This window comes from Apteryx rowi, unplaced genomic scaffold (genome assembly GCF_003343035.1).
Source record: "Apteryx rowi isolate R43461 unplaced genomic scaffold, aptRow1 scaffold_33, whole genome shotgun sequence".
NCBI lineage: Eukaryota > Metazoa > Chordata > Aves > Apterygiformes > Apterygidae > Apteryx > Apteryx rowi.
In genome coordinates this window covers 273,266-297,196 of record NW_020449752.1, presented here as the reverse complement: position 1 = coordinate 297,196, position 23,931 = coordinate 273,266, and the positions used below count along the sequence as shown (strand labels likewise).

The following is a 23,931-nucleotide window of genomic DNA, read 5'->3' as shown; positions in this document are numbered from 1 at the left end:
TTTAACTCACAAAGGTCAGTGCTTTTCAGGTTCATAAATCAATCCTTAACTTTGCTGCCCAGTCCTTGAGCATGGGGATTATAAGGAGAATTTTCTGTAAGCAGTATGACGTGGTGCTTAGTAAATCCTTTTTTGAATACCGATTGATCATAGTCATGGCTGTGGATAGAGACTGTCAGAATGGTCTGTGATGGAAACCACTGAAATCAGTTACCAAGAGAGTATATTTGGCCCCGACGGTCTGGTACAGCTGAGCTGAGGAGGGCTGAGTGCTGGAGGGTGTTACACTGAAGAACCTATCTGGAGAGCTGGGACAAACGTAGCCAAAGTCATTTCATGTATGCTCTTGAAGGAGGGTGACTCTTGTGAAAATCTGTGCAGGCTTTGCTTGAACTTAAGCTCAGCAGTTAGTTATAAATCAGTACAGCAGTGCCAGCTTGTATCAGCTGAGCGTCTGGACTTTGAGACCCGTATTTGCACACTTATATGCCCTGAATGTCCTCATGGATAACAGCTAACTAATGGATGAGCTTCTTTGAAACCATTTCCCTTGCGTACCTTTTGTTATCTTATGCACCGTAATACCTATCTTTCCCATAAGTGATTGAGGGCCATCACTGGGCATGCCTTTTGCAATTCATTTTGTTTAATTTAATTTAATTTTATTTTATTCTGGAGCTTTCCTTTACCACTTTGCCGAAGGCACTTGCTTTTGGTCAGCCATCTTTAGCCAGCTCTTTTGCCTTGCAGGCTCGCATCACTAGATGGCAGTGTAATGGCACACACGTGCCCTGTCTATTGCCAGGGAGAAAAGTCAAATTTCACCTAAAAAGTGGATGAAATTTAAAATTTGCATGCAAAACAACTTCCAGCCATTCAAAAAGAAAATACGTTTTCAGCCTGCTTGACTTCCCTTAACGCTCTCTGTAAAGACTTAGGACTAGGTCCTCGCTTATGACCTAATGACATAGGAGCTACCCAAATTTACACCATCTGCAGATTTGGCCCCCAGAGCTCACATGAACACCACAGCCATACTTAGAACTTGCATATGCATGATATTAGGTCAGGAAATATGGATAAGTTTTAAAACCAAAACAGTAAGGCAAACAAGCATGTTGTTTTCCTTCAAAATGAAACTTTCCTCTTCAGCTTTTGCTCACGCTTCCCCAAGGGATAATGTTCTGAGTTGCTCTGCGGTCCCAGATTTTGTGATGCAATTTAAAGCCTGCAGTTAAAGCAGTAGCATGTCATTTTACTTCTGTTCAAATGCAAAGGCTCTTCAGTGCTCAATCCCATTTGGTGTCCTGAAGGGGAATTTCTGTGATCCACAGGTATTGGTTTGTTTTTTTGTAGGATGAATTACAACCTGTAAGCACCATGCTTTTGAAACATACAGAATATGTGCATTTTTGTATATTTTCCTAGGTCTGGATTGCTTAACCTCATTTATGATCAAGATGTTAACAAGGAGGGAAAATGTCACAGTATAGGAAAAATAAACAGGGTAAATATAGGTGGCAGAAAGGCAGTCTTCACTGCAATAAAAATCATCCTTTTTGGACATCATGAAGACAGCTGTTGGCCAAGAGTGAGATCTGAAGGTCTTTGTCAGGAAACGTTATTGCTGAGATTTTCAGTGTTTGGATTTCCTGTTTTCCTTGCTTCTGAACCCTCTGGCTTTTGTAATCTAAGCAGGGTCAGGTCTGGTCATGTGTGGGGAAACAGACTGACTATGAACAACAAGGCTATGTACTGTAAGAACAGTGCTGGGGAATCAGTAGGTGAATGGATAGATATGTTACGGAGGCGGCTAGGATCCTTGTCAGAATCTGGTCTGACCTGTGCAACACTGCTGAGGAGACTTCCCCATTTGAACTATATCAGTTCTTTCAGGGAAAAAAAAAGTCTACCCTTGATTTAAAAATGTTGAGTGATGGAGAACCACCCACAGACCTTCAGAAGCTTTCCAGGGGTTAATTGCCTTTGACTGTTAAAAATAATTGTCTTAATTTTAGTCTAAATGTATCTAGTTTTAATTTCTGTGCCATTGCATCTGTAGACTGAAGAGCTCTCTTTATGAAATTTTTGTAGATATAAGTCTTTGATGCCCAAATGTGATATGCTCCAAAAGATGCTCCAGGAGCTGTCATCTTCCAGATAAGATGTGAAGGTCAGATTGGAACCATTTGATCTCTCTCAAAACCCTCACCTTTTTTTTTTTAAGAATGCACCAAAATTCATTCCAGTTTAGTCAGTTATCTTCTGACTATCCACATACTCCCCATCCAATATCAATGACATAAAAAACTGTTAATAGTTCCATTCTCAAGCGGTGATCATCCCGCATGCATGTGTCTTTGTGGCTATGTTGGCTGAACACTGTAATATTTTTCCTTGCAACATCTAAGGCAATGTTAGCCCTGGAATGGATGAAACTGTACTGATGTAAATGTGCCTGATTAAAAATATATACCAGATGGGTTGAAAAATCCCATGTACTGTGTCCATACCGTTGACAAGTCGTGTAACTGCGCCAGGATATCTGAAGGGGTATAATTCTGTTGTGGTAGACACCATTTATGTTGTTGTATAATATTATTTATCATTCTTTGGTACTAAACAGTTACTCTAAGTAGAGTGATTAAACAGCGTGCAACATAGCCTTGTATCAGGTGAGCCTGTGGAGTGTAAATCAGTATTGTGTGTCAGTGCAGTTCCGTGTTTGTAGAATCCAAAGGCAGGATGGTCTCCCATGGTCTAGTGAGCTCGTTTTTCCTCTTGCACATGTGKTGTGTGCAAGCTAAACTTGGTCCTGCCTCACCGTCCCTGGGATATGAGCAGGAATTCTGCACAGAATCTCTGCCAGCAGCTGTCATCCCTTCCATCATTCAGCTTCTTACTCCAAGGACTGCTCTTGCATTTCACCAGCTAATAGATCAGAAGGAGGTCTTCACAAAGCTAATACATTTCCCCTTCTTCATGGCCCATTTTCTCACAGTCATGCATAGGCTCGTCTCAGAGTTATGCTGGCACAGCTCATCCATGTTGTTGGGTTACTCTGTGATGGCAAAATCCTTCTAGCCAGAATTGCAATTAGGTTGAACTTTGAAGGACAACTGGGAAAACTTTTGCAGGATGAAATTTATGTTGGATTTGTCCCAGGACCTCCACCAAACAGGCATAGGGTTTGCCATTCCGACATTTAGACCAGATTTTCTTCTCACCTATGCTGCTGTCTTGAAAAAGAAAAGCAGCAAAATTAACAGGATTATATCAGGGTAATTCAGGTGTTTGTAAGAGGAAAATTAGGTTCTTGGGTTGCTTGGTTGGTAGTATGCAGTTATAGGCCAGTAGTTAGGTATCTGAAAGGGTCAGGGCTGTTCTGTGTATTGGACCATCATGTGGAGCAGAGGGGACTGAGGGACCTGCCACTCTATCTCTGTGCAGTCTTTTCCTTGCATGTGCCAAAGTTGGGCTATGTGGCCTGCCTCTCTTTCACCAGAGCAGGTGGACTGGGAGTCGGCTCCAGTTCTCCCACTCACTGACCCTCCCAGCAGCGTTGCTGCAACAGGACGTTGTGATTTACAAGGATAGGCCAGCAGGAAATTCCTACCTCCGCCCCCCGGAGAAAGGAGGAAGCAGGAGCAGCGCTGTGACTCAGAGTCATGCCTGAGTCACCGTGTTACAGGGTTCCTGGGGTGGTGGTCAGCTCCCACCAGCCCTTACCCCRGCCCTGGCTGGAGCCTGAAGTGCAGCTGGACTGCGCTTTGAGGAGCTGCATTCAAAACAAACAAACAAAAAAGCCCACATGAATTCAGTTAATGCTGTTTTCTAGTATATGCATAAACAACTTATAGCAGGTGCCTAGTAGTTTATGATAATCAACAGGGTGTTTACTGGGGATCAGAAAATATACTGAGTTAAGTAACTCCCTCTTCTGTCTTTGGCTTACCACAGACTCAGTGAAATAGGATGGGGTCATCTGCTGTCTAGTCTCAGATAATAAATCAAAGGGCTGAAGAAACTGCAGGAGAAAGGGCAGGAACTGACCAAACATTTAGCTTATTGTAGGAAGCGTCAGCACAGCCAAAGTGAAACTTTCCCAGCAAATTTTCGCTTATCTCAAGTCTGCTTATTCCCTGTAGGCAGCTGGGTTGTCTGAGTAAATAGAGGTCACTTTACCTTGACTAAACAATGACTTTGCTATTGTCGGTGCCAGCTATGTAGCAGTTACAAACTGTGCTTTAAAGTGCTGTTGGTAGCAGGCTGCCAGAGTGAATGAACCAGTCAGTCTGGTCTACTTTGGGCAGGATTTAGGATGCTTAGTTAGATGAAGCTGTGGTCGGATCAGCTGATCCCATTCTTTGAGTAGGGATATAGTATGCAAACGAACAGACGTGTATAAGGAGGAAGCAGAGAGGAGCTGGGGGAGTGGAGAAAGGATGACTTTCCTCTGATGTCAAAAATCCCATCATTCAGTGCTCACAGGGAAAAAGACAAGAGGAGAAGAATGTGGAGAGAGAGAGGGAGAGAAGAAATGAAGGGAAGGGACGCTTTCCTTTTTCTCCCTAATTCTGTAGGCTAGTGTTGTCCACCCTAATAGGATGCAGAAATGGGCCTGATCCCGAGTGCCAAGTTCTGAGCAGCCTTCCAAACCCGGGGGATTGTTCACAGTCACCTCCCGCTCTGGACTTGGTTAGTACTGTCTTGATATGAATAATCAGGTAGATGAAAATTGGCAAGAAACTTACTGCAATTTCCTCAAGGTTCTCTATGTGTTATCTTTGATTTCTGGCAATTTTAATTTTCTGGTCGTTGTCTGTGTTTGTCAGAGGTGTTAGATATCCAGCTCTCCTAGGGCTTCTGCTGTGTTGTGAGAAAGGACCAGAGCTAGCTGTAAATGAATTAGATTGAGTACCAGACGCAGGAGAGCTGTCGTTGCCTGGAGCTCTGTCCAGGTTACTAATTCTTGCTTCCGAGGGGCTGATTTCAAAAGGTGCTGGATTTGTCCTTCATGCATTTCTCTGCGTGCTGTTGCCTGTAATTAGTTTTTCAATTGAAAAAGCTTTCTCAACCAGGAGGGGAAAAAAAAACCCCAAACAACCCCACACATTTTTGGCAATGGGTTGTTTTTCTAAGCAACTAATTAAGTGCTGATTTTAAAAGAATTTGAATCCTTCTTCCACTCTGTGTCAAGCATGGATTTCGTATTAATCACTTCACTACTCTCTGACTGAATAAGGACTGAAAAAGATGCATAGAGTAAAAATTTCCTCAGGAAATGAATCAGACAAGGAACCTATGCCTCATCTCGCCTCCTACAAATGAAGAAAGAGAGGATTTTGTCAATGGAGGGTCAGTTTACAAATGTGTCCTTTTCAGTGTGAGTCATAAGCAGTGATACATTTCACAGCAATGCAACCACAGATGCGGTTTAAATCCAGGACTGAATGCCAGCTAAAGATAAACAGAGAAATGAATCCTCATGCCTGTAATAGTAATGAGAATTAAAATGCTACCTGTCAGACCAGCTTGTACATCAGCCAGCTCTTGCTGTTCTTTAAACCAGTGTCAAAATTCTTGTTCGCTTAAATGGGAGCAGAATAATCCCTCAGGAGCTGGTCTTGTGATTTCCCAGTGCTCATAAGCAAGGAAGGGATTTGAATTTTTACAAGATGGAGCCCGTAGAGTTCCTGCCCTGCCTTGGGTATGTTTGGCTTGCTTCACTGGAGTCTTAAGGAGAGGGGAATACTTTTCTGTAGAGTCCAGTCTCCAGTCAGGTTTGAATGCTTCTAGAAGGGTATCTCATTGAGAAGAGGCAATAAAGGAGTCGGGAGCAGGTGGGAAGCAGTGCTGTCTCTGGTGCTGGTTGAAAAATGTTACCAGTTTTGAGATTTCCAAAATGCTGGCCAGTTAGGGTTGTTTTTTTTTTTTTTCAAAAGTGCCAGCCATAATTAGTGTTGCAACTGTTAAGAGATGTTTAAAACCTGTTTTTTTGAAACTACCATCAAGATTTCTTGTTGTTTTGGTTGTGGCTGAGATAATGAAATTTAGCAGAAAAATTGAGCTGCAATATAGAAATTTTAGTRGTTTTTACTGGTGCTCCTTTCCCCAGTGTTTCCTGAGACTAACCCTTCTAAGTGTGTTAGTGCTTGTATTTTTGTTTTTCTTTACTGAGTTTCCTGTAGTCATCTCTAGATTGCCAAGCTTTAAAAATGTTAGGCAAGAGATCAGAATGGATCAGATATTCAATTGGTTCCTGAAGTCTAAAGTTAATGACACTATCGCGGTTTATTTCAGGCCGAGACCGATCCACTGGTCCTAAAATGTGATAAGATAAACAGCTGAGATAGAGCAGCTCTTTTTGTTAAGGATAGCGGCCATCCTTGGAAGGATCTTCATATTAAACAAGTTCATAGGCACAGATTGTCATATGTTCATTTATTACTGTATGTGCAGTCTTTCAGTCTACAGGCTCACAGATGAATTTAGTTTGCCAAGAGCAGCATGTTCCTTCGTAAAATGGTAATTGTGGGGCAGCACCGAAAGGTTTGGAATGGGATGGAAAATGGCAGACCTGGGATCAAATTCAAATTTTCTAAGTCACTGGCCAGCACTTTTAACTATAAGATCAGTCCTCTTCTCTTTAGGGTTAAACATTTCCTCTTACAAAAAGAGCCAGAGGCTCTTGATTATCCATGCAAAACGGGCCAGGGCTTTGATTTGTAAGGTTTTGTCTGACACACTTTTAACTGGATAAAGTTCAATTTAGATTCCAAAAGAAAATCTAAATTTGATAGTTGAGACACATATCCACTTTTCTCTCTTATCCCGAGGCACCATTCTCCACCCTTCCCCTTTCCTCCTCAAAAAATGATACCGCCTAATGCTTTGAACCAAGAAAGCATATTTCAAGATCATTGTGGAACAATTAAACCAATGATCTGTATGCTTCAAGGAGAAAACTGAGCTGCAGTAGCTCTGCTTTGACAGGTCTTTGGAGGATTTCAAGGAAGTTACACCCACTTCATTCATGATAATCGACTGTTTAACGCAGAGCAGCTCAGTGTTATGAATGAAAGGGAGCATGTTTTGGCTTGCAGAACAACTCACAAATCTAATGCTTCACTCGTCAAATAACCAGCCACATCAAAAAAAAAAAATCTGACTTCATTCTTGAAATGAAATTAATGAATGCAAGATTCCTTGAAAAAAATAAAAATAAAACCGTTTCTTTAGAGATCCAGAAACTTTTTCTTCCTCCTTACTGTTCATTTGTGAGTCACTGTGGCTGGACAAGTTGGAGGGAAAACCACAGCCTCTGAACTGGCTTTGATGCAGCTAAAATCAGGTCTTGGTGGGTTTTGTGCATTAGATCACAACATGCTGAATTGCTGGATTTCCTATCATGGTGGCAACAGAGAAAGAGAAAGAAAGACTCTGTTAGGGATAGTATATGGATCTAGCAAAATAACAGGTTTTTCTTTGGATAGGGATGTAGGGGCTCTCTGAGAAGCCATGGATTGCATGCTATACCGCAGTAGTCTGCTTGCCCTGCTGATTAGAAATATATTGATTTTTTTGGTAATTGAGCCTGGCTTTGGGGAATACCACAATTTTCCCAGGTATCAAGTGGCTGCTGGAACTGCCCTGTATCAGGTGCTTTCATGCTTTCTGGCAATGCCAGGTTTATAGAGACTCTAGAGAGTCTTGGATGCTAGTAGGACTCCTGGGAGGTCATTGTAGACAAAGGTAGTTTAGGATATCTCAAATTAAAGGGAGGAATGAAGATAGTTTAAGGCTCCCTTTTTACCCATCTGTTATTCCCAGTTCATTTGGTAATAAAATGGCTTTCAGGAGGTGCAGAGAGCACGTTCTTCCTTCTGTCTCTTTTACCAGGCAGTTATTTGCCTCTGCCTGGGCAGGAGGGAGCACAATTACTTTGATCAAATGAACACCCACAAGTGATTGCAAAAAGTTTGACTTGAAATTGAATTGAGTGTTTGTTAATTTTAGATGATATGTGTATAATCATTTCCCTTTTTTCTTGTTGGTTCTCATCTGGATTTGGGATAAAACTGCCAAAAGTAATGTTTATCTTTTTTTAACAGTATTTTGCAAAACATTAATTTTTCTGACTATTTTTCTTCTGAAGAGGACATGCCATCATGTTTATCTGAGAAAACGTGCTGAAATAGGTTGATTAAGTGATTTTTACCAAGAATGAGTCAATGGTAAAAACTAGGATTAAGTATCTAATCCAGAAACCATTGCAGCAGATCTCTCTTTTGATTCGAAGATCATCAAAACATCTCTCCCCATCTTAATACTTAGATAGTTTCCAGGTCCATAATATTCAAGCACCCCACAGCGCAGCATCCCTATGAGCTAGAGCAGTGTTTTCTGTCTTATCTTAACAGACGGGAAACTGATGCACTGGAAGAGTGTGGCTTGCCCAAAATCTCACAGAAAGTCTGTAGCAGAGGTAGTTTGACTTGGATGGGCTTTAGATCTGTTTAACTTGAAGCTTCCAGTTTATGGTCCTGTGTAGTAGTAATATTCAGTAACGCTATCAAAAATCAACAGCAGTAGAAAACAATAGCAAAGCCCTCGAGTAGCTTATAAATTAAGGCCTAGGTTTCCCACACTTCAATGTTAATTGGGAGAATAAATCATGATTTTTCAAGGAGAACAAGTCTGGGAGAGTGTAAGGTCCCTTTGGACATCTTCCGTGCTGTTGTTGCTGTATCATATGGACAGAGATGTTGAGAGACCTCTTTTGCTTCTGCCAAAATCCCAGAAAACGGTGACGGAACAAGCAGGAACCGAACTGACTAATGTACAGAGCAAGAGGCAGAGAAGGTGCAATTCAGCTATATGTAAAGGAATCACAGGAAAACTGTGCATCCTTTATTACTCATGTTGATGCATAAATTGAACCTTATGTATGTGTTTCTGGAACTTGCCTCTCTCTGAAAGAGTGGGCTTTACTGAAGGAAAGCTAACCAAAATCAATTGGAGAAAAGTCAATCCCACGTGAAGTTCTTTCATCTTCGTTCAGTAGTTTGAGACCCTCTGATGGAAGTTGGGAAAACAACTTTTCTCATCCTTCCTGCACCAAAATAATTCCTAGAGCAGTATTTGCTAAAGCCAGGATCTTGCTCAAGCTCTTTCCACTCAGCAGTATAGGAAAGCTAGGTGGCCATCGTCCCCTGCCTTGTGCCCTCCACGGGGAGAAGGCTGCAGGTGGAGCGAGGCAAAGGTGGCTTGGATGGTGCCTGGAAAGGGGAGAGGAAGTGAAGGAGTGGGGGGGAATCACTGTAACTGCTACGTAAAATAAACTTATGTCCTTCTTTCTTTTTCCTTTTTCTGCTCTATAGAATTGTGTTTGGGGAAATCAAGAACTGAACAGATTTCTTTTTTATTTCCACTCATTTTCAGGGTGAGTAAATTCTCTTGTCTTTACTACTGCAGTGATATCCTGTGCAGCTAAGAAGTGCGACTTAAGGTTCAGAGGAAAATCTCTTTTTTTTAATCTTTGCACTGATAACACTGTGTTTAATTTAGCAGCAGTGAGGCAGAACATGTGGATTTTGTCATCCATTTCCAAAACTATTGTTGGCTTCTTATTTCTTTGTTCCCCCCTACTGCTCATTTTAGATTTACATTTTATGGTAGGTGCCAAAAGATAAGTTAATGCCAACTTGATGATTAATTAGCTAATATTTGCCTCTGCCCTAAGATGGAAAGCCTTTATCTAAGTAACCTATTAACTGTTATTTTATTTATGGGTACATCTTAATGGATTTGAATTCTGCCCTCCTGAGAAATTTGGGCAAGAATTTATAGTAACACAAAAAAATAAAGCCAAAGGAAACTTAAACTGGATATCAGGAAGTCTTAATGTTGGGATCAGGGTACCTGCTTATCTATATTTTGCAAGCCCAAGGCAAGATCAGAGTCTCATTATCAAAAGTGACTGGTAATATGCAGTTCTTAGGCTTTTTGACATACTCAGAAATGCAAAAGTCGGTAATGGCTTGATTTTCAAGAAGCTGTGAGAACTGTTCCTATAAAAAATAAATAAATAAAAATAAAAATAAAGGCCTTCTTAAGGCATCTCAACCTAGCTGCCCAAGCTGAGAAGGACCTTTTGAAAAAGCAAGCCTGGGAGACTTTCTGCTTTCCTGGCCCATGTCACTAAGGTGYGTGATGCATCTCTGCAAAAGCTACCAAGAGCCTTTGCACTGGTGGTCCTAGTACACATCCTTTCTTTCATGAGTGGGAACTGGCTGCAGGCATCTCATCTCAAGTTAGTATCTTTCCAGCAGGTGCTTTGGAGTTCAAGAGGGAGTTCAGAGCGGCTTCCCACTGAGGGGATCATTATTCAAAGTGCCATAAATACATGGCATTAATATTTGGCCATAGATGTGAATAAGTTTAATTGAATAAATGAAGAGAAAGGAAGAAAATTGGATTGAACAACGATAATAAATGTATTGGTGGTGAGAATGGTTACCTCATTCTCTTGAAATTATGATTAGACACTAGGAATGAGGTAACTGCATACTTTATGGCACTTCTGAGAATCTCACCTATGGACTAAAATTAATGCTATGGATGTGAAAGTAGAGTTGGTGCCTTATTATACACACCAGGTAAAATTCGCACCATGACAAAATGGTAGGGCACCATGTAATAGCCAGTGCTTAAGACGTATATGAGCACTGTTCATTAAGGTGAATTGATCCAGTCAGCCCATTTGTAAAGGACTTGGTCACTGGAGATTGGAAATTCACCTCTTTGCACTGAGATTCATCTCCTTCTATTTCCTTACTTATGTATGTTCTAAAAGATGTAACACATGTCTAATTGATGTCCCCAAGTGCTATTGCAGATTAAATATTGAATGCACATATGCCTACTGTATAACATAGTGAATAACACATATGGATGTAGATAGCATGATAATATGGCTTGCGAACTGATGAATAACGCGTGTGTGCATGTGTATATAATAAGCATACTGGCTTTGTTCTGCTGCTGTTGAATTCTGGGTCCAAATGCCTCTTGCTTTTTGTAAGCCCTATGCATGAATATTTTGACACCGTTGATCTGTTGAATTTGGCACCTAGATTAAAAGTGTACCTATTTTTCAGAAGTTTTATAACTACCCTTGACCTCAGTGGGATTAATATGTTCCTGGATTTTGCGAATAATGGGCTGTTCTTAATGGGGAGAGAGGAGGGGAGGTCAGTGGTAAAGTCAGAAGGTTAAGGAAGAAAAATCCTTTTATTTTTTCCCCAAAAGTGAAATTCTTACCCCAACGCCGTTTTTTCCTCATGTTTAACATAATATGCTCCAATTTAGCTTGAGCTTTTGCAAGGCAAATTGCACAGCTTGAAAGACTGGATTTGATTAGCTGAAGGAGGAGAAGTAGGCAGCAGCAAGCAGTCATGGTATCATCTTTTCATCAAGTGTCTCAGGAGTTAGTGCAGTCACCTCAGATATGGGACACCCAGGTTTGATTATCTCCTCTACCTTTAGGAAATTTGAACCTGCACCCACCCTTCAGGAATGTGTGCTGAACTCCAACCTATGAGACATTCTCTTAGCACTGTTCCACTTTGCATGAATAAATAAATATTGACTGAAGCAAGGTCTCAAAGCAGGTATTCACCTAGGCACTTCTTGAACTTGCTATTTGAACTAGCTATTTGACTAGTGAATCATTTTATTTCAATGACTGTTTATATTGAGATCATTGCTTTGAGGACACTTTGTGCGTTTTATCAATGACTATTTAATGCAGAATGCGTATGTACTCCTTGAAGCAGGGAGCAGAACCCAGGTTTGCCCCTTCCCTAGGCGAACGTCGTAGGTAGCACACCAGGGGGCTCTGCTCTGTCTCTCAGTGACTGAATCTTTCCTTCTTTTTCTGTGCAGGGGCGCAGTTTTAGCAGCATGCACAGTGAGTCCTGACACTATAAAACAGCTGGCACCCAGCTGGTTAAGGCAGTAACCTCTAAGTTCTGGAGAGCCCCAGAGCAGTGATGCACTCTTCTCCCCTGTATCCCCAGTAAGTGCTTTCCCCTCTGGTCCTCTGCAAAAATGGAGGATGGTTTGATCTACATTCAGGGCTTTGCATCGGATTGGTCATGGCCATTGCATTTTGTGCAGTAGCCTGAGCTGGATGTGCATGGAAGGATACCGGCTGGCTAAGGTTTGAGACTGAGATTTTGAGATGCACTCTCTTGGGCACCTCAGTCCCCCAGGTTTCCGTGTAAGGAATCTGGGTCATTTTGTGGGCTGAGACTGAGATCATTGGGGCAGAATTGCCACAGCGGGAATTTTACCTGGGAAAGTTGTAGCTCCTGTAGTTTCCACAGGCCTCTCTGCAAGCCATGGAAACAGGGAGGCAAGTATACTGGTAGCAGCAATTCTCTCAGTTACATATTTAAAGGGAATTCCCAGGAGATGCAAAACAGCCTTAGGAGCAGTTGTGGGGCAGTGCCTATATTTAGAACCGTTCCTGGATGTTTAAAGTTATGCCAGTCACTGTATTTGAACAAATGCCCAGCTCTAAATTTGGAGGGTATTAAGCCATGCCCCTGGGCTGTGTGTCCTGATGGCTTAGCACAAGGGTCCTTTTCTTGGATGGCTGAGCAGGTAGCGAAAGCAGGGAGGTTTTGTGGCCTTCTCTGGGGCTGGTGGAAGTAACAAAAAGCAAATGTCATTTGAGGTGGAAGCTGAAGGGAAGCCCCACTGATGTTTTGTAGGAGCCTGTTTTTTGCAGACCACTCTTTACTTATGAATGTTGAGATAACTGCAGAAAGAAGTAAAAAAAAAACAAAACTCCAGTATAGAGTGGAAACAGGGAACAAGGTGTCCAAAAAGTCCAAAAAACTATCTTGTTTAGGAAGATGAATTAGCTGTATCTTGCATTAATATAGCTGCTTTGCATTAAGTGCTTTCACTCATAAAATACCATAGCTGTGCTTTCTCTGTTTAAAGTTGAATGATTTGAATACTGTATATGAAAATAYTGGGGAGTTGGCTGAAACTTTTGAGCCCTTTCCTATGCTAGTAGAGGGTGAGTGGGGCAGCAGTGCCTGGGAGAGATTTTCCACTGAGATTGCCCAGGAAAGTTACTGTGCTGCTTTGCAGGAAGAAACATCTCTGTTAGTGGGCATCAGTCCTGTTGCATGAATACCAGTGCCTCTCTGGTGATATTATTTGGCTGTGTTTGTAACTCATGGTGGATTGAACCATGCTTCTTGGAGGTAGGAAGGGGGTTAATCAAGGAAGGAAAGCCCTGAGGGAGAATTGCTAAGGGCTCTGCTTCCTCAGAGCATTGCGATAACCTGAGCCTTGCTGAAAGGTGAGGGCTAAGGCAGCCTGTCCATCCCATCCCTCTCTTAGTGGGGACACCTGCGTGACAGGTGGGGCTTAGTTAATATATTCTGCCACAAGGAGGCTTTCCTGTTTTTGGAAGGGTCTTTAAACAGAGGGAGGAGGTGGTCTATGCTTTTTCCTAGAGATGCATGCTTTTTTTCCTAGGTCTATGCTCTTTCCTAGGAGCATACACTTACTCTCTAGGTCTRTGTGCTTTCCTAGAGATATATACTTTTTCTCTAGGCCTGTGCTCTTTTCTAGGGGACCTATGCTTTTTCTTTAGGTCTATGTGCTTTCCTAGAGATCTGTGCTCTTTCTCTTGGCCTGTGCTCTTTTGCTAGGGATCGACTGAGCAGGCTAGACTATTACTGAGGCTCATTATTATTAGCATATTTACAGTAGCAGGGAGAGGAAAGTTCTATGCTACAATAGCTATTGAGGCACGCAGTTAGTAGCACATTGGCAGTGTCAGAGAGAAGAGGGTTGTGGCTGCAGTAGCTGGTCAAGACTCTTGATTAGTAGCATGTTCACAGTATTGGAGAGAAGGGTTCTAGGCTTCAATATCTACTGAGGCTCACGATTACTGGCACATTTGCAGCGTGAGAAAGGCGTGGCTCGTGATTATTATCATTCTGTGTCCAGATACTGTTCAGTCATGTGTGCTAGGAACAACTTATCCATAGCACTTACAGAACGGTATGCCAAAATCCTCTTGTAGCCCATCAGCAAGGCTGTCAGAAGACCTCACAAGACTATAAAAGGAATGAAACAGTATCAGTATCTGTCTTTCCTTTTCCTTTCCAACAAGCAGGGGTATTCACCACGATTAAATTGTTGGGGCTTTGTAGGAGGTTAAGAACTTAACAAAGGGACTTATCTTTGTCACAGAAGACAGGCTGTCAGGAAAAATTCCCCAGAGAAGCTCTTCCTCTAAGATGTTCACCTACCTGTATTCTGGGTGTCACAAACCAAATGCAGTACAGTGCTGTCCAAGAGACCAAGGAACAGGGCTTTAATTTTTTCAGCTAGTAGCACTTGTTTCTGGGATATCGCGTTCCTTGTCTGTGCTTGTGGCAGAGGAAGTAAGATGGGATCACCACATACGAATTCCCCACTCCTTGGCCCTGCTCCAAATTACTAGTGAAACAGTGTCTCCTAGCCATGGCTACGGACTGTCCCCATACAGTGGGCGGCACATTTGTGCCTTCCTTCTCCTGTTTGTCAGCGAGTTTTCCARTGCCCTTAAACTGAGATGGCTCTTGAGAGGATAAGTGCATTTAGTATCCAAAGGATCAGGTAAGGATGTGGGACAGCAGATAACCTTCAGTGATAAAGAGTCTCATATTCAGCTGTCTAAAAAATTGAACACAGATGTCCTGAGTTCCAGCCTATGCCTGAACCACAAGACTAAAGGGAGGAGAGAGTATATGTTTATTTGAGCCCCTTGTTACATTGCTGGCAATGTATTACTAGTTTCCATTCCTATTTTTTGTTCTCTTAGCAATCCATTTGCTATTGCCCTTTTCTTCCTCACTCAGCCAGTAATCAACACACTCCAAAACACAATGGATTCCTTTTTGCGGTGAATCCCCTACTTGATGCAAACATTTGCTGGCCTCATTTCTTTGGGATACGTTTCAATGGGAAGAAGAGGGGAAAGTATTCCTTGTTCCCAGTGAAAAATTGCACTGGCAGCCTGGGTTATTTTGTCGGACGTGTGGCTTTAAGTGACGCCTTTGCCATCTGTTCTGTCTGCTAATTATGAATGCAAAACAAACGTAGCCCACAATTGCTTCATTTAGAATAAGGGAAATGGCAGTGACCAAAATAGTTTTATTTTGTTGTCAGATGCTCTTTTTATTTCTCCTGTCTCTTCCTAATCTAAAGCAGGTCTGAAGCACTTCTCCCTCTTCCAGTTTGTAGCAAGAGACATTGCTGTAACAGATGAAACCACCTTCTAGGTGTTCATCCTTAAAGCCTTTTCTAAGGGGCAATCCCACACAAGCAAGAAAAGGGGGAATATGACAATACTTGAACTTCAAGGGCTAGTTTTGGACTTCACTTTCACTAGTCTCAGACCTGTAAGTGACTCTGAAGAAAGACATAGAGCTATTTCCAGAAAGTTTGACAATGGTGTATGAACCACTCTGTTCTCTCTCTGTTTGCTGTTACCAGAGGCAAGTTTTGCAGCCGTACTGGAACAGCATGTTAGCAGCTGTAATGAATGATGTGTTCTCCTGTTGATGTGTCCAGCAGCAGCAGAAGTGAATTGTGGCCCCAAAGGCTGTTCTCTAAGCGGCCCATCACCCGGAGATGGGTGATCCCTTTCCTTCAGTGCCTCTGCAGGGACCAGGTTACAAGGAGCACAGACAGTTGTGCCCCCCTCCATTTAGTAATTAGACACTGCCAGCCTTTCAGCATTTCCTAAGTTACTGCTGACTTACTCCAAGCCGGGGCTGGGTGACGTGGCGAATCATAGACGTATCACTAGCAGTGCAGCCACAGATTGAGGTGACCTAGATTTAGAAAATGGAGATCAGATAAAACACTCACTGCACTCTGTTCTAAGGGGACACGCAGCCAAAAAGCCTAAGCGGTGGAACAATTTCTTTCTGAGTTGTTTGAAACAGAAAGAGGCTAAGTCCTTTTCTTCCCCACCTTAAGTGGCTCCGTGACATGTGCTAGGCTGTGACCTCATTTGTTTCACCTGTCCTTTCTCTTCCTGTAGTCTCAGGCCCAAGGAGAGATGGACAAGGGACCATGAGGGTTTTTCCCCTCTCTCCCAAATAAGAGTGGCAGCTTTCAGATATACATCTGCTTCATTTTAACCCTCCTTGCTTTGGTTTTGAACATGTAGAGACATGTCTCTTCCCCCTCCTCCCTTCCCTCCCTAGCCATCAATCTTGCTGTGATAATCAACACATTTCACTTCATTTTCCAGTTAGTTCTGTGTTGAAGGGGAATGGGGTTGCTGTATTTGTATGCATACTAAAAAGAAATCTTCTGGACTGTAGAAATTCTCCCTTCTTCCTCCCCACAAATCTTCTCCAAGAATACTTGTTGGTTTGTGGTTGAGAGTCTCTTTCCAAGTTACTTTGAAATTCTACTCACTGTTTTACAAGGTTTTCCTAAAGAATTTAAGTGAAAGTCTTTCCTCTTTTTGCCCCTGTGAAGTTGTGCAGGGAAGACTGGTGGGGGGACAGCTGTTCTCCGTAAGATACTGTGTCTGAAAAATCTCTCACCATTTTCAGGTCCCAGCAAATTGGCATAGAACAGCTAAGGCAGAAATATGTGGAGCGCTATGTCATTTCCGGGGTGTGGAGCATCCAAATCGGATATTAAAAACTGTGGGCTATCATCCAAAAGACAGGTCCCAAAACTCTGTCTTTCTCTTGAATCTTGGGCAATCAGACCAGGTCCTGTCCTAGGCTGTGTAGTTGGAGGCCACCTCTGGTACGAAACAATTATGAAAAATGCCCCAGGTTCTTACGATATGAGAGTTAAAGCTTTTTGTTGGTGTCCTAGGCCTGAAGGATGATCTTGCGGTTTAAGCATTTGGACTAGAACCAAGAGATGTGAGATAAATTTCAGGCTCTGTTATATACTTCCTCTGTCATCTTCTGAAAATTGCTTGTTCTCTCTGTGCTTCCATTCTCTGCTTGTAAAACATTGTGCTCTGCTCTCCTGATTTCAGTAGGGAACTTGAAGCAGTGAAAGCTCCTGATGCATGATTCATGTTATTATCTGAAAACCTTAATTTTCAAGTTAAAATAGTGTTCTAGCAGATGCAGTTATAGGAGAGAAACAGTTTAAAAATCTGAAAATAAAGGCATAAAAGCTCAGACAAGTTTGACGGGCACAATGATTATTGTTATTTATTCAGCCTGATGACAGTGAGAGATAGTGTGGTTCAGAATGGTTGATGTTAGCATTACCGGCAAATGAAGGTAGGATTCATTTTTCTCTGGGTTCAGTCGGATGTCCAGGGAATGTCCCTGAGCGATGCTCAAAGGATGGCCAAGAAGAGGCCATTTTGTATGCTTACGTATTTTAATAAGCTTACATATTTTAATAAGTTTTAAATACAGAAGTTCTGATTATTGCGATCTGTTTCTTTGGAGAAGGACTTAGCAAATGACAGTTGCAATCTGACTGAGAGGACTTGGTTGGGGCCCACGTGTAACTCCCTGCTACCTGATATGGACCTTTGCCAGCTTGGTGTTAGAAGCGAAGGGAAGAGGGAAAGATGGTTGCTGGAGACTTGTATTAGAAGGTGTGTAAATATGTATTTCATACTGAACTAATTTATAGCTACTTGCAGCTTTGTGTATCTAGAATAATGTGGAAATTCAGTGACCCTGTTTTGGGGTGTAGTGTTTCTTGGTTGAAAGTTTGGAGACATAAGAACATGACAGCATAATTTAAAGAAATGTCTGTCTCATAATTCATATCTGACTTTCAAATCTAGTGAGATGCAAGTCAAGCTCTCTGTCTTTGCACCACTTCTTGGAGGGCTGCTTTATTTGGAGCTCTGTGAATCGGTGGCCAAAGGAATGAAGCTTCCATGGAGTAATGCAGAAAGAATGTATAGGCGTGTGCATATGTTCTCCCCTGGGGGTGCGTGGCAGGCAGTGGCAGCTCTGGGTGAGGCTCTGTAGCCTGGGCGAGCTGCACACGTGCTCACTGTGGTCTGAGCACCCTGCACGCCTCCTGATGTTACCAAGGGCATCTTCCTAATGAGGATTATTGTCCAAAGTATCCCTCCACATACTGTTTTTTTAAGAAAGCTTTCATTTGGCATGGTATGGCACCTTGATACTGAAAGCAAAATTGCAAATCCTTGGGTGCATTGTACAGCCTAGGATGCTCTCCTACAAACTGCAAAGTTTTTCTGCCTCTCAGTAAGACATTGTTATTCTATCTAAAATTGCCTTTCCTTGTTTTGGTCTCTAGGATCATTTGTTGCTCCCCCTGTGTTGTGGTAGCATTATGCTGCTGATGCTTCACGGTCTCTGGGAATCTGATGATCTACCTGCTGCATCACGTGACAAGGGTGTGTTTTGCCTGCTATAGCAGATCTGAGTAGATCTCATTTATTTGCCTGTCACTACGGCACAATGGTGATGAGGCAATAAAAAATCCCCATAGCCATTAGTAGTAGCAGTGTAGATCAGTTACAGCAAACAGCAAAACGAGACCTGCTAAATTAAATGACCTGAGCTGTATTCATGTCACATTATACCCACCCTTAACTGGTCCAAAACTACTACTGTCAGGCCTGTTGTAATTGTGACTCCATGTAACTCATTAAATAAGTCATACTGTCTTCTGTCTTACTGTCCAACCGTGAAATAGTTTGATACATCCTCATCTTTTACTCTTTAGGAAGCACAGAACTTGCTGCAGATACAGTGTTTCCACTGAGAGACAAATAATATTTGTACTGATTTTTCTAGATGATTGTGACTTGACTAACATGCTAGGAACAAGTGGGGTTTTTCTCTTCTCTGCTGGGGATTTAGCCTGCTCTGTGAATGCTTCCAAACAGTCTTCTATCTCTGGATGACTTTAAACCGTGACCTGTAAAAGGATTGCTTTTCCTTGCCTGGGGAATGCACTAGCTTGTACCAAATGGTAGGTATTATCCCAAAATATTTGCTCAGGGGGAGGTAACTCTTAGACCCCCTGCAAGGATTTTATCCCCTCATCTTCAAATTACACAGTTCAAACACGCAGCTAATGACACATGTAATGATGATAAAATGCGAGTGTGACTGCAAAGAGTAACATTTAAAAATAATGATATACCTCTAACTAGGTCTTAAAAAAGGAAGTCTTAAATAGCTAGAGAGAAACAGATGCTTTGGGGGACCTGGGAATAAAAATAGTGTCTTCCAATTTGCAACCAAAACAAAAATATGGCCCCAGTTAGTCAACCTCTGCACTAGAAATCCCTCTGAAAACCATAAGACTCAGAACTAGGAAAGCATGGGCTGCACTGGTTCTAGCATATTTCTCTCTTCTGCCTTGCCTCAGTTCTTTTCCATTTTCTGTCCGTACTCCTGCCTTGCAAATACCCTCTCTTACTGGGCCTGATGGTTTATTTAAAAGCTGTTGAGCCCTTAGGTTTCTGTATGCCTTGGAAAACATGCTTTGCAGTTGTGTCTGGGTTATACATGCATGTTTGTCTTCTCTCTGCTCAGTACAGTTCTGACAGAAGCCTCGTGGGTGCAGTGTGCTCAGGATCTGTGCCCAATATTTAGTGTATTCTTCTAGACAGGACTGCTTGGGACTCAGTTCAGCTACCTCAGTGATGAARGACTCAGCTTCAGCAGAGCTGGTTGTATCTGCTTTGTGGGATAAGGTTTTCAAAGGTGAACTATAGACAGCTCACTAGAGGCAAAGGAAGATACCCTCTTCCTAGCTTAACTGGACTGGTTGAAGGTCTTGATGTCTGCAGGCAGCTCTCCATGCTACAGCTCACCAAGGGAAAAGGAGTGTGTGAGCACTCCCTGATCCACTTCAGTGCAATGTCTAGTTAAGTTAATGCCATCTCCTTTGCAGGTTTTGAATTAAAATGAATGATTTTGGCATTGACACCTATGGGAAGTTCTGATGTGATCCCTTCTCCTGGCTCCGCTCTAGCGGTAGTGATACCTCCTTCACAAGCTGTTAAAGGGCAATAACATCTTAAAGCCCACTTCAGCCATTTGTAAACATCTGGCCCTAAACTCTGGTGTCCTCCAGGCGTGTGCTCCAGCTATGCACTGTTGTGCTTGGAGCGTCTGTCTGCACAAGGGAAGTGAGCGACCTGGGGGAAAGGGAAATGTTTACTCTGTGTGTGTAACTGGGGAGAACAGTAGGAGGTCAGAGAAGAAAGCTGGATGATACTTTTATTAAGTTTCTTATTTTTTGCTTAGATGTTAGGGAAAATAAACAAACCTTTCTCTTAAGTGAATAGTTTTAATTCATTCATTTGGTATTTTTGTTTCAGGTGGTTCTTCCCAAACAAAGTTGAGCAGCCAGGTGAGTCAAATAGTCCACCTTCCTGCACATCTGTTGATGAGAAATTAGGAATGAGTAGGGAATTCTAGACACCTCCGATTTTCAGAAAGTGCAGTGAATCCATAGCCCCCGGAGCTAATCACTAACCCACACAGAGGCATTTCTTTAAATATGCCTTTCATTCTCTGACTTGCAGGTAGTGCCACAGATTGACTTGCTTTGAAGCCCAAATTTAGTGATTAGAACTTGATAATTTTCTCCTTTATTAGCAAAGCCCTCACACTGGCTCAAAGGAAAGTATGCTGCCAGAATTGGCCCCACCAGGTGCCGTGATAATACTCTCATGAGTGAGACTATCGTCAGGTTAAGTGGAAGATGCCAGTAGAGTTGTTCTTGATGGCCAGCCTCTCCTTTCTGCCCGTGATACTTGGAGTCCTACTAGACTTTTCCTTCTGAATTCTGTTTTGTCCCTCCTTTTTGCCCTGTCAAGAGCATTAGTCACAGTTGGCCATTTGCGTTGAACGTTGCAGGTGAGACAAAGCGTGTGGGGTGTATGGCTGTTGAGCACCTCACCTGCTGCCGAAGCGCAGGGGCCGAGTCCTCTGGGTGGACAGCAAGCGCTTGGACAGGGAATGAGCGTTTGAGCCCGTGTGCCCACCGCGGGCCTGGCGACACTTTTCCTGGGAGGGATGGCAGCATCCAGCGATGCTGATTGTGCTGAAAGGGAGGCACAGCCCCGTCCTGAGCTCCGGCAGGGAAGCCCTCTGAGACGGAGCGAATGAGCTCGCCTCCCTCTGGCTTGCGCTGGCACAGGTACGAAGTGAAGCTGATGCTCATTAGGGAAGTTTGGGCTCCCCAGCTACCTTTAGTAAAAGCCCTCAGTCTGACCTGAAAGGGGGGTAACACTCTGCAAAGGGTAGCCCCTGAAGCTGGGCTTTGCCTGTACGTGAGGCTGTTGAACTTGTCCATGACTAGACCCCTCGCGTGGGGGTTGAAATCCTCCTCTGGTGAAACCCGGTGAACAAAAAAAGCGAAAGGCAGGTGTGAACGATTGTACTGAGCTGTCCCTCTGTGCGAGAGGGTTTGAGAATGTCAGAGTTAAGCAGGGCAAGGGCTTAAAAAACGGGCAAAGCAGGGCTTAAAGAAAAGGGGTGTATCTACTACACCCAAATAACAAGGAACAGAAAAACCCACGTTTCCCTGTGTCGCAGCCCAGGGCTGGTGCATTGTCAGTTGCTGGGGAACGGGCTGGGCTGTGCAGCGAACGGCGCCTTCCGTGAACCATTCCCCAACGGCTCACGCTGTGCGTGACTCTCTTCCCTTCCTAAAAGTGGAAGGCGAAAAAATTTTCTCTTAACTGTGTGGTTTAGGAACACGCACATGAGAGACTGAGAAAATGGTTGTTTAATATGTATATATGACCCCACTGTGCTGGGAGAATGAGCTACTTTGTGGTCCCGAATGTCTGGTGGCAGCGCGCGGGTCCGACATTGTCAGATCTGGCAGGGTTTCAGACATCTGCCAGGGGATGTGGGATTTTGTTAGAAGAAGTGGGAGAGAGAGGAGCGAGAGAGACGTTCGGAAAGCTTAGGGAGGCTTGCAGCTTTATATATATGCCTGCATAACACTTCCTCTTTAAAATTCCCTTACTAAGCTCGGCTCCTATATTTTATATTCAGAACGAAGGTTCCCGCCCCCCCGCAGCCCTCCCCACCCACCGCCACCCTCTCTCCCTTTAACTTGTTAAGTTTGAAAGATGATATATACACACAGTTTGCTTTGCCAGTCAGCCCGTTTAAGGCCAAGATTAATGCAGTGCATTGGTGCAATCGTGCCGCAGTGGTGCGTGATCAGAATGCGAGATGGAATATAGGGGGAAAGGCCAGAAATGTGCCTGTATGCTGAGTTTACACAAGTCTCCTTAGCAACTTGTCTGAATTTTTTTTTTTTTTTCCGTGTGTGTGTGTGGGGGTGTGTGTGCAGGAGCCTTGTCCCAAATCACCAGTGAATAAAACATTCCCCGAGTTTTTAAATAGCTTCAGTTGTTGGTCTTGTTTTTTTTTCTTCTCCTTTTCCTTTTGTTAAATTAGTGGGTTAATTTTTTTTTTTTCCTTGAGGGAGGAGGGCGCAGGGGAGACTCGGAAAGGGGTGGCAGTGGGGCTGGGGGTGGGGGCACCGCAATAGTTTTCATTGTGACTTCTCGAGAGTTGGTTTCTTTCCAGTTGTTCACATCTCAGCATGTGGAATTATTGTGCTTTCTCCCGATTTGCCACAGAATTGGCAGTAGACTGACATTGTTAGTCATTTGAATTGTATTTGGATCTGGGCTGATTTTTTTTTTGTCCTATATTTATTTATTTCAAGCAAATTTCTTTTATTTTGAAAACATGCACCATATATTTTATAGCCTCTAAAAATGAAAAAAAGAGGGGAGGAGGACTGTAGCAAGACTGTCCCCTGAACCGTCCCGTTATTCCCCTCCCCGTTCAATCTTTTTTAGTTGTCTACTGAAGAACCCCCTCCCTCCCATAGGAGGGAGTGGCCTTTTAGTGATCAAGGTACGTTGTTGGGTTTTTTTTTTTTTTTTTTTGGAGTTTGTGTGTTACTTTATTAATAGCATGGGGCAGGAGAGAGGGTGAGGGGTGGGAAGGATAGGGGAGGAGGTGACGGCAGGTGGAGAGAGAGGAAAGAATTATCCTCCAAGTACTGTACCTTGAAATAACTCAAGGGAAAATAGTTGCTGCCTCACTTGAGACGCTTTCAAAATCTTGCTGTGCGCTTTTACTTTTTCTTTTACTTCTATTTTTTTAAAGCTTTCCGGGGGAAGGGGGGTAGGAAAAAAGAAAAAGAAACTAAGCCAAAAAATTTTTGAAGGCTTGATCTTGGCTTCTATACAAACAGATGTTGCCTGTCATTCCGTTGTTAAGCAGGCAGCAGATTGGAGCAAGCAGCAGCAGTTTAGGGGGAACTGCAGCAGAACTGGAAAGTGGGAGATATAGATATATAGATATGAKTTTTTTTTTTGTTCTGCTCATAAATATTTTTCCCCTGGAATTATCTTTAATTACGACATGTCTATTTTCAATTTTTTTATTCTTTTTTTTTTTTTAGTGGGCAAAACAAATCCAAAACAAAATGGAAAAGCACTAGGAACTCTCACCCAAATTTTACCAAAGCAGCTTCTTTGGGTTTGTTTTTGAGAGCTTTTCAGTTTGCTTTTTTGTTCTTTTTCGTATAGGCGAACATGTGTAGGAAAGGGGGTTCTATTGGAAATGCTTAAGGCGTTCTCGGTAAGTGAACGTTTGCAATGAATTAGGTCAGGGATTCTGTTGTTTTTCTTGCTGCTAGCCCTGTTTCTGTTGGGTTTGCCCCGGAGTTCTTGCTGTATGTAGAATTGTGAAGGTTGAAGGCCTTTCTGTCTCCTTTCCAAGTTTTAGCAACATTGTAAGAACAAGAATCACGTTGTTTATACAGTAGAAGTTCTAACGAAGCACCGATACGCTCCATATCGTGGCTCTTTTGTGTTCT

At 42.8% G+C, this 23,931-nt stretch overlaps 1 long non-coding RNA gene across 8 annotated transcripts in view; it reads left to right on the top strand.

The window, feature by feature from the left end:
* Window positions 1-23,931, top strand: part of LOC112968959 — a 165,744-nt gene that overhangs the window by 97,148 nt on the left and 44,665 nt on the right. For 5 of the 8 annotated variants that reach the window (XR_003254507.1, XR_003254503.1, XR_003254508.1 and 2 more), the window contains 2 exons: window positions 9,384-9,445; window positions 20,393-20,424. The exons of 1 other annotated variant lie outside the window; for it this stretch is intronic. This is a non-coding gene — a long non-coding RNA (uncharacterized LOC112968959). The remainder of the gene's footprint in view (window positions 1-9,383; window positions 9,446-20,392; window positions 20,425-23,931) is intronic. 2 more of the 8 variants (XR_003254505.1, XR_003254504.1) reach the window with 2 other exon arrangements.